The sequence below is a fragment of the Cynocephalus volans genome, chromosome 4 (genome assembly GCF_027409185.1).
Source record: "Cynocephalus volans isolate mCynVol1 chromosome 4, mCynVol1.pri, whole genome shotgun sequence".
In the NCBI taxonomy this organism is placed as follows: Eukaryota; Metazoa; Chordata; class Mammalia; order Dermoptera; family Cynocephalidae; genus Cynocephalus; species Cynocephalus volans.
The window spans coordinates 26,216,239-26,225,820 of NC_084463.1; the positions used below are offsets into that span (position 1 = coordinate 26,216,239).

A 9,582-nucleotide genomic window follows, 5' to 3' on the forward strand; every position below is an offset into this window, starting at 1 on the left:
CGGAGGCCGGGGAGAGGAGTCCCGGAGAGGGGGGAGGGACGGGGGGAAACCCGAGATGGTCCTCTAACAACATTCCATCCGTAACCCTTAGTTCGAAAATAATTTTTTCTGAGAAAGAAAGGCCCCCGCAGCCTTCCCCGCGACGCCTGCCCACGTCACCGGCGCCCCCGGCCCTCCCGCGCCCCCGCCTTACCGAGCCCCGCGGCCCCGCCGCGCTGCCGCGGCGTCGCTGCGCCCCGCTCGCCGCTCCGTGTCTGCCCTCCGCGGGCCGGGCCAGACGCCCTCCGCCCGCCGCCGCCGAGCCTAGCGCCTGGCCGCCGAGGGCAGCCGCGGGGGCTCGGCCGGGCGCCCCCAGCGCCAGCGCCTCATCCCGCCTCGCCGCCCCGTCAGGCTCGGGGGCGGGGGCGCCGGGCTCCGGGCCTCGGCCTCAAAGTCCCCACCGCCGGCACGCACTGCGCTCGCCCTCCCACGGCGGAGTCGGCCCTTGGGGACGCCGGTCCTCGGGCTCGCGTGCCCCTCACCCCGACGCCTTCGGGCCGCCCCCGCCCCGCTGGCCAGCGCGCGCCCCCGCCGGAGCCAGTCGCCCGCCCTGCCTCCGCCTCCGCCTCCTTGGCTCCGCCTCCTCCTGCACCCGCGACGCCCGCAGCGGGGAGAAGAGGCGCGCCGCCGCGGCCGCGGGCACGAGCACGCGCGAAGAGGGCGGGCGGAGCGCGCGCGCGGCCGAGGGGGCGGGGGCGCGCTGAGGCCTCGCCTGCTGTTGTCCCGGGAGCGCACGTGCACTGCGGGGGGGGGGGGGAGGGGGGCAGCGAGGGGCACGCGGGCCCCCTTCAGTGACTGGGGAATAGGTAGGCTCCGGGAGTTGGGTGGAGACGCTGCCTGCGGTGTTCGGACGCAGGGTGTGTTGCCTCGGCCTCTGCGTTGTGTTGTGGGGCAAAAATTAAAAACCTGCCGCAGGAGCAGTAACACCAGGAAGAGGCATCCTCCGAGACTACGGCAGTGGCTCCTCTCCGCTCGCGGCTGACCGCAAAATACCGTCACCGCAAGTCAGGAGATACTCGCCTCTCCATCCTTTGCGCGTTGGGGTCTAGAATCAACTCGCGTCCGCGGTTATTTGTAATGGGGGGGGTGGGAGTGGAGGGGGTGCTAGAAGTTCCGTCAGTCGCTTCTTCGTTCGGAGTTACGGACCAGAACATTTCAAGTGGCATGGCAGGGGAGAGGAAGGTCAAGGAAAGGTGAAAGAGTAGCAGACTTGAAGGTGCGTGGCTAGACAGAAAGGAGATTTTGGAGACAAGTGAACGAGCTCGCAGGGCGCCCCTGCCTGTGGATGGCACTGCCCTTGGTTCTTCCCTGTTCCTTTTGTTCAGCCTCGAAAGGCCGCGCAGCACTTCCACCTGCAACAACCATCTGTGTGACAGAACACAGGAAATATATCTTGACATTCTACCGTTTTCCATTTTCATTTTTTCTTCTGTGTGTACCCTTCACTCCTTCTGACTCATTAGGTATATAAATGGGGGGGGGGCCTAAATAATTTACTCTTATCCTCAGTTCTACCCATGCCAAATACTGCATCATCTAATGTCACTGCAGTGATTTGAGTCCAGTCAGCATTTAGTCATCATTTCAATGGGAGTCACTGAATATAAAATGTGGCCTTGATCACGATTAGCAGAATTTCAGGGGCAAACAGGAATTAGAATTTCACCACATCCTGGAGAGAAATTAGGGCGTGAACACGTACAGTAATCCCACTCTCCCATAAGCTTCAGTATAACCAAAGTTTCTTTGAAGCCAAGATTCTAAATGTTTTCTAGAAGAGAAACAAGGAGAGGATGGGAATGAGAAGATTTGCATAGAGGCACAAACTGGGATGGGAAAAATTTAAAGCCAACTTTAAATAAATGTAGTGCAGCCCTCTACTGGAAATAGGCAGGTGCACTTGGAACCCCTAAGGGTCTTCGTGGATACTTCCTAAATGCTAGAGAAACAGCAAGGTAAATGTTGAAAAAACTAGAGACCTTCAACTTTCACATAAGACTATAGTTTAAAAATTACTCATTCACCAAACTGCCACAGTTCCCTGGGATTCACCTTTGGGCCACAGAGAACTATCTCTGCCAGAGAGGGGCAGGTATGGATTCAGTAGCTTTTGCTGTTCTCCAGGATTTGGTAAGCATTAAAGGCAAACACACTGTGATACCAAAAAGAAGTCAGTGTGGGACAGAAAACCAAGTCTCTATGGAAAGCAGGTTTTGCCCAAGGCCCCAGTCTCTTCTTGGCTACTCTCAACTAAGATAATAACATTCCACATTCTTTTCAAAAAGCTTTCATATCCCACTGTTTTGCCATCACACCCTGAAATTCAGCTGCAGCCGCTGAATGTTAAATGGTTTACGCTCAGCTGGCAGAGGTGAGGAATATGTAAAGGAGCAAGGATCTATGCATACAAGGAATGATACAGATGTTTTACTTTAGAGCCTCAAACTTTCTCCCTATTTGTATTATATCTAGTTCAGAGAAAGAACAAATGGATTCCACATGTGTTTTCCAAATGTCAGAGATATATGAGCAAGTTCAAGGGTGCTGATGCTCTTTAATCTCATCCTGAGCCAACACTCCCTCTCTTTGGATAAACTATCCAAATGTCCTATAAATAAGTAGTTATTTTTATAAACTGAATTTTTATAAAAAGTTTTATATGCCGAAGGTTGCAATTGCTGGGCAACTCTGCAGCCATCTGACCATGGTGTTTCAGATGTTTGTAATCAATGACCTCTGTAATAATAAGGCCCTTAGTGATTAAATCCATAAATTACCAAAATTGCAGCATTCCCTAAAAAAAAGTCTGTCCAACTGTAAAATAATGTTAAACAACTGAATTTGTTCCTATTTATTATTTGATTCAATATTCACAAGATAAGGGGTAAGAGGGTGAAAAAAAAAATTCCCACTCTCTCTGAAGCTGTTGGAGGCCTCAGAGTGGCCTCCTTTCTCAGCTTTGGCACTGTCATCTTCCAGTAGGTAGCATCTGGGCTTACTCCCTGCACCTCAGATCTGTTGCACTGCAGTCCCCTCCAGGCACTGAAGCAGCGTCACAGTGCAGACAAGTAGAGCCAGCAAAGAGGGCAGCCACACAGCCAACACTTACCTAACCTTGAGTTTTAGAGAGAGCCTGGAAATTGAGCAGGGAGGAGAGGAGAATCTTGTTTGCATCTTAAAACTGAATGTTCAACAGCTGGATTGAGAAATGTGAGTTGCTGAAAGTGGGCCAGGTTTAATAGAGAATTTTCCCAAAGTGACAATTGATGTTGTGTTCCTTATTTATTTTTTCCTGGCCAAAGGGCTAGCTCCATATTGTGTTCCCATAAAACAGGACAACAAAAGAGATTTTTGAAAAAGGTTTGTTGTCTGTCTGTAGCATTCTCTGAGCTAATATTGAAGTCCATGGGGTAGCCTCACTAAACATTGAACCCTTTACAACAAAAAACAACTATGGGGAACATCAATAGTCCTGTTCACTGAGATGTGACTAATCCTTGATGTATTCATTGAAATGATAAACTTTCCGTTTTCTCTCTTCTCCCCATCATATTTTGGTTTATTACCTTCCATCACAATAATTTAAAATTTTTGGTTATTCTTCCACAAAGATTTTTTTCAGTCTTTAAACCTTAAACCCAGCTGTACCTATTGACAGGTCTGCTTTTGAATCATTCAGCCGGAGAGTAGCTCATTTGCTGTCTCCCCCATGGAGTCCTTCTCCTCTTTCAGAATTCTAAATGTTGGCTGCCCCAAGGCTCTGACCTTGGGCTTTATCTCCTATTCTTTCTATACTCCCACCTAGGCAGTCTCCTCCAGCCTAAGGCTTTAAATAGCCTTTAACCCTCACCTCTCCCCAGCACTCCAGGCTCAGATATCAGCTGCCTACGTGATATCTCCACTTGGATACCTCGAACTTAATGTGCCTAAAACAGAACTCTTGATTTTCCATATTAAAAACAAAACCAAAAATTGCTTCCTCCAAATCTTCCCCATCTCAGGACAAAAATGTCTCCTATTCTCAACCACCACATTCATTTTGGCAGCAAATCGTTCCAGTTCTACCTTCAAAGCACATATTGAATCCAATCTCTTTCCTCTCTCTTAACCATCAACACCCATGTCTGCCCCCACTATCCCTGTCCTGGGTGACTGCAACAGTCTCCCAACTGTTCTCCCTGCTCTCACTCTTTTCCTCTCCATGGTATGTTCTCAACATAGCCACCAGAGAATTTATTTTAAACATTAGCAAAATAATGTCATTCTTCTTGCTCAAAACCCTCTAGGGCTCTATGCTTCTAATCACACTACAACAAAATCCAAAGTCCTTTCCCCAGATTTTCAATCCTCTTCAACCCCTACTCACCTCTCCAGTCTTTACCTTTTACCATTTATTCTGCTCCAGCTGTAACCAGCCTCCCGCTGTTTCTCAGACCTGTCAGGACCACTTCATCTTCCTGGCTTTTAAATTAACTTTCCCAACTGACTAATATCTAAAATAGCTCTGCCTTCTCTGTCCCGTTACTCTGCTTTTTTTTTTTTTTTTCCAAACACTTATCACTATGTGATTATGTTAATTGATATTTATTATTTGTCTCTCCTACTAAAATGTAAGCTCCATGAAGGCAGGGACTTTGTTTATTTACCATTGAATCCATATTGTCGAATGAATAAATGGTACTATCATGGCACAAAATCTGTATGCTCACTTCTTTTCTGCTGTTGTTTATTGCTGTGGATCTATCTTCATACTTATTACAAGTGGGGACAATTGCAAATAATTATATAATTTACAGTTCACTGCAAATCAAATCAAAACAAACTGTACTGGAAATCTAAGAAAATATCAAGAGTCAGCAGAGATAGTACATATTAAATGAATAATTTAATGCCATAGGACAAAATCATTGTCTAACTGTGCAGTTAGGTTTTGATATACAGAAGGCACAGAAAAATTAAACCCAGATCATATGAAGTGCCTTCTCATTCCCAACTGAAATAATCACCATGTTGAAAAGGAATATGGGAAATATTAGGAGATGCAAATTCTCTTTCATTTTTTATCTTGCCTTACTATATAACCTTGGACAAGTCAATTAACATCTCTGTATTTCCATCTGTAAAATAGGCCTGCTTGGTTACTTCTTTACCTGGGTATCATAAAGGTAGGTGGAATGATTTAATTATTATAAAAATGCTTTGGAAAAAAGGAAATTTAGAAATTAACAGTGATTATTATGCTTCCCTTTGTCAAATATTTTGAAAATGAGGAGAAATAAATATATTTTTGAAATACATCTAAACACTGGTGAAAATCAGCATTTCTAAAGCACTCCGCATTCTAAAATTAACATAAAAAGCTTTCTGAGATGGCAAAGCAATCTATATAGTCACTGAAGTACATCACCTACTGGGTGAGGCTCTGTATTCTGCAGCGTCGGGAGCAGCAGCAAACAATCTATTTTATAGTCAGCTGCGAACTTTGACCAGGAAGTGAAAGGAATAGCACTGAAATAGAAGCATTTGTATAAAGTATTAATTCCACTTCTTATCAAACACAATTATGTGGAGGTTCATGAAAGAATTAATGGACAAAGAGGCAACTATAACATTTCCGTATATGAGATCTGAAGGGGGCAGCAAAATGTTTGGAAGGGGGCTGGGGTCTAGGGGGCTTAGAAGCTGTGTGTCCTCAGCAAGCATGCTGCTTTATTTGGAGTGTATGTTTAATTGAGGCGAACTGGAGGAAGCTAGAGCTCCCATTGGTGGCTGTGACAGTGGTGAGATGTTGCTACTCCTCCTCTCTCTCTCTCTTTCTCTCTCACATGCGAACACACACATACACACACACACACACTTTACTGTAAACACATTGAGTGCTTGGCTCCTCCCTCCAAGCTCAGCCTGAATCAGCATTCTACTCAGAAGCTTGGTGATGCTCCCAACCCCGAAGCCTTTTATTAGATCTAAAGAACTGAAAGCAGTGTTGAGGAAATGCATGGGAAAGTGACTCGGGAAAGCTAGAGATCAAAGAGAGGTCATTCAACCCCAGGGCTGCTGCTTTCCCAGGGCTCCCTGCAATTCTCCTCCCACGATTTTGTCTTTTACGGCTTCTAGTTTCCAGAATTTAATGCATCTCAGAAAGTCTAAAACATCTGTGCTTTCCTGCTATATTCAAAATATGTGTTGGCTGAGAATTTACTTTTCCTGCTATATTCAAAATATGGTTTGAGATATTCTGAAACTGAGTGCAATAGATTCAAGGTTTCCTGGGCAACTTGAAAAGAATTGTGGTGGATAATTCTAGATGGCATTTTATTATTTTTAAAAAATCACTTGTACTTGGCTTGAAAAGTTATTTTGTATTTAACTTTAAGTATGAATGATCCCTGGATATACTGGGGGCTGAGGGTCATAATATATCAGACAAAACAATAAAACTACTGTGTCAAAATATTATTCCCCTGCTCTCTACTAAATTTTTTCTCTTACGTATTTCATGCTGAAAACAAACAGCGTTACTCGTCAGAGTGATATAAAAGGCCAGTCTCATGCAAAGCTGATGGCTCAAACTTGCTAGTTCACTCCTTCTTTCCTGGGTCATGTTCTAATTTAAAAAGTATTACTCTGTAGTTCTTGATGGATTTAAAAAAAAAAAAAAAAAAAAGCAACAACCCCCTTACTCATGGCAATGAATATTTTGTTAAAGAGTACTACAGTAGTGAAGGATAGGGTCAAGCCCCTGAAAAGTTTACAATTTAGGTAGTTCAGAGTTTTCTGTGCACGTTTCAACTGAAAAACTTATGTTTTATCAAGTATGAGGCACTATTAACTTTGAGGGAAATTGAGGCATAGAGAGGTACAAACTCTGACTAAAATTTAGTCTATATGACAATAAAAGAGATATATCTTTTTTCGTAAATAGTGTTGATGGCTGGGTCAAACAAAATTGGACAAGAATGTTATTTAAGAATAGTGTTATCCATGCATTCCTATACATGGCAGGAGAAAGACCATCAAAAGAGAATGCCCTTTCCGATCCTATTCCCTCCCCTCTATTACAGGAGGGGAGAAGACGAGGGGTCCTGGCCTTTACGTTTCCACCACTGCCTCCAGCTACTGCAAGTGGAGCAGATGGCCATACTCTTCCCATGCCCACAAGAAGATAGCATCAGAAATAAATCCACATTCAGGTGCAATGACTCAAGCTAAGCTCTTGTATATTGATTATCCATACCATTGGCAATTCACACTCTCAGTCCTTACTGTTTTTTGATGGGCAAGTAAGCCTGAATAAGAGCTATTTTTCCATCCTAAGCTATTCCATAATTACTAGCCTGGGCTGGCACTCACATCCTACATCTCCCCAAATCCTCTGGTGCAGTTTCTTGGAAGAGACAAAAATCTTCTCGATGTCACCTTGATACTACAGTGGTGTCCGTTGACAGGAAAAACAAAGTCAACTACCATATTTTCCCTGAGCAGATCAGGAAATTTTGGCTCTGCTTTTTATCAAGGGAGAAAGATTTCTTTCGGGAGATGGCTAAGTCTCACTCAGAAGCATCCTTCTTAATTAAGTTCTCATATGTATGGTACCATGCTGGAGGCTGGGCAAAGAAAAGTGAACAGGGAGGTCCGGCTGTTTCTCAATGCTCAGAGTTTAAGATAGGTAAAATTAGCAAAGGCTGATCTATGGGGCATATAGACATCAAACAGCTGTGCAAACATTGGACAGATGCATAAATTAAATACAAAAGTAAATAAAGCATTTATATTATGTAAAAGTCACACAGCTGCTGTTATTATTCTCCACTAAGGCTCAAGAGGGAAGGAGGGACATTAGGAGAAACAGATTGTATTTTTCTGGTGGGGATGGTGTCAGCAGGAAGGAGCAGAAAGGTCACACATGGCTCGAGGAACAAAGACAAACTGTTATGTAAACTCTTGTCTGCTGGTGCACAACCTCTAAACTTGGTCTTCAGAATGAAGTGACTTCATTTCTCAGAAATAACATTTATATGTTGGACTATGCTTTTCGAGATCTGTGTTAGTTACTAATTTTAAAGTGTCAGAGATGGCTCCCATGGCCAGCAACAGCAGGAACCCAATGAGAGGTCCTAAGAACAACACAAGAACTGTCCTTCCTCAAAGACTGTCATGATATCCTACATGTGTCCAGGGTGAAATGAAAAGAAGTACAGTAGCTACTGCCACTAGAAACTCTGCCTCGTAGCCTGGCACCATGGAAATTTCCTCAGCCTTTCTGAAGGAACTAGGGATACAGCACAGCTTTATTTAGCCTAGATTTCTATACTTGACACCTGTAACAGAGGATGCATGAATGATTGATGAACTACTAAGATGCTCATGAATCCCTCCTTACTTTGGGGAGGCAAAAGGGAATATGGCCTTTTGTGTTTAGGTAAAAATATTTTTATTTAAAAACATTATGTGTAATATTGTATATATTTTTTTAAAGTAAAGACTAAAAAAGGGAGAAAGCAATACAAGCACTTTGTTAAGAAATTAGAAATGGCAGTAAAATGGAAAAATCCATAATCACAATTCAGAGATAATCACTACCAGTATTTTGGTACATATATTCTACATATCTTTATATACATGGGTGTACATAAAAAATTTAACAGAATCATGCAGAAAATAATATGCAATCTGCTTTTTCTCCCCTTAATCATTTTTTTTTTTAGCTTTTCATGTCCATAAATATTTATCCACAACATTATTTTTGCACATATTGAATATCCATTATCTGAAATGCTTGGGACTAGAAGTGTTTTGGATTTCAGACTTTTTCAGATTTTGGAATATTTGCATTATACTTACTGGTTGAGCACCCCTAATGTGAAAATCAAAAGTCTGAAATGCTCCAGTAAGCACTTCCTTTGAGCAAGAACTTTGAGCATCATGATATTCAAAATACTTAAGATTTGGGAGCATTTCAGATTTCAGATTTTTGGATTAGGGATGCTCAACATGTATGATTATATGTCCATACCATACTTCCTTTAATAGTCCCCTATTGTTGGACATTTCTAGTTGTTGTGATTCTGTTTTGCTCTAATAAGCAATGGCTGGCAGATCATCTTTGTTGCTAAAAGTGTGTGCACATCACAGGCCTCTGAGAATCAGAAATCTTCCCTCACCTGCTGGCTGACACCTAGAATTCCATGGTAGTGCCTCAGCCCTTTGGATAAAGGATTTTAGTTAGTTAAAAAGTGAGAACCCCAGCAGAGGTGTTTCTTAAAACACTATCTGACATTTATTTCACGTTTTTTCTTGGGAGGTCTCAAGGAGGGTCTCAAAGACTGGTTTTATGCTCAGGCCTTGGCCCTGGGCCTTGGGTGATAAAACCAGAAAAGTTCCAAAGTTCATGCATGTTCTGGTAGCACTGTTATGTTTTTATAATTGACTAAAATCCTTGAGCAGTTGGGAACATAGTTAATGCTGTCTGGTACTAATTACTGCCGAAATTCAGTTCATTATAGGAAACAGGTTCAGTTCTTGGCATATTCCCTCAGGACC

The 9,582-nt window shown here is 43.4% G+C and overlaps 1 protein-coding gene across 1 annotated transcript in view; it reads right to left on the bottom strand.

Moving 5' to 3' along the window:
• The window catches only part of ARHGAP32 (Rho GTPase activating protein 32), a 350,041-nt gene extending 349,705 nt beyond the window's left edge, over positions 1 to 336 (bottom strand). The window contains exon 1 of the mRNA XM_063094353.1: positions 194 to 336. The gene's annotated coding sequence lies outside the window, so the exon portion shown is untranslated. The remainder of the gene's footprint in view (positions 1 to 193) is intronic.
• Between the last annotated feature and the right edge of the window lie 9,246 nt (positions 337 to 9,582).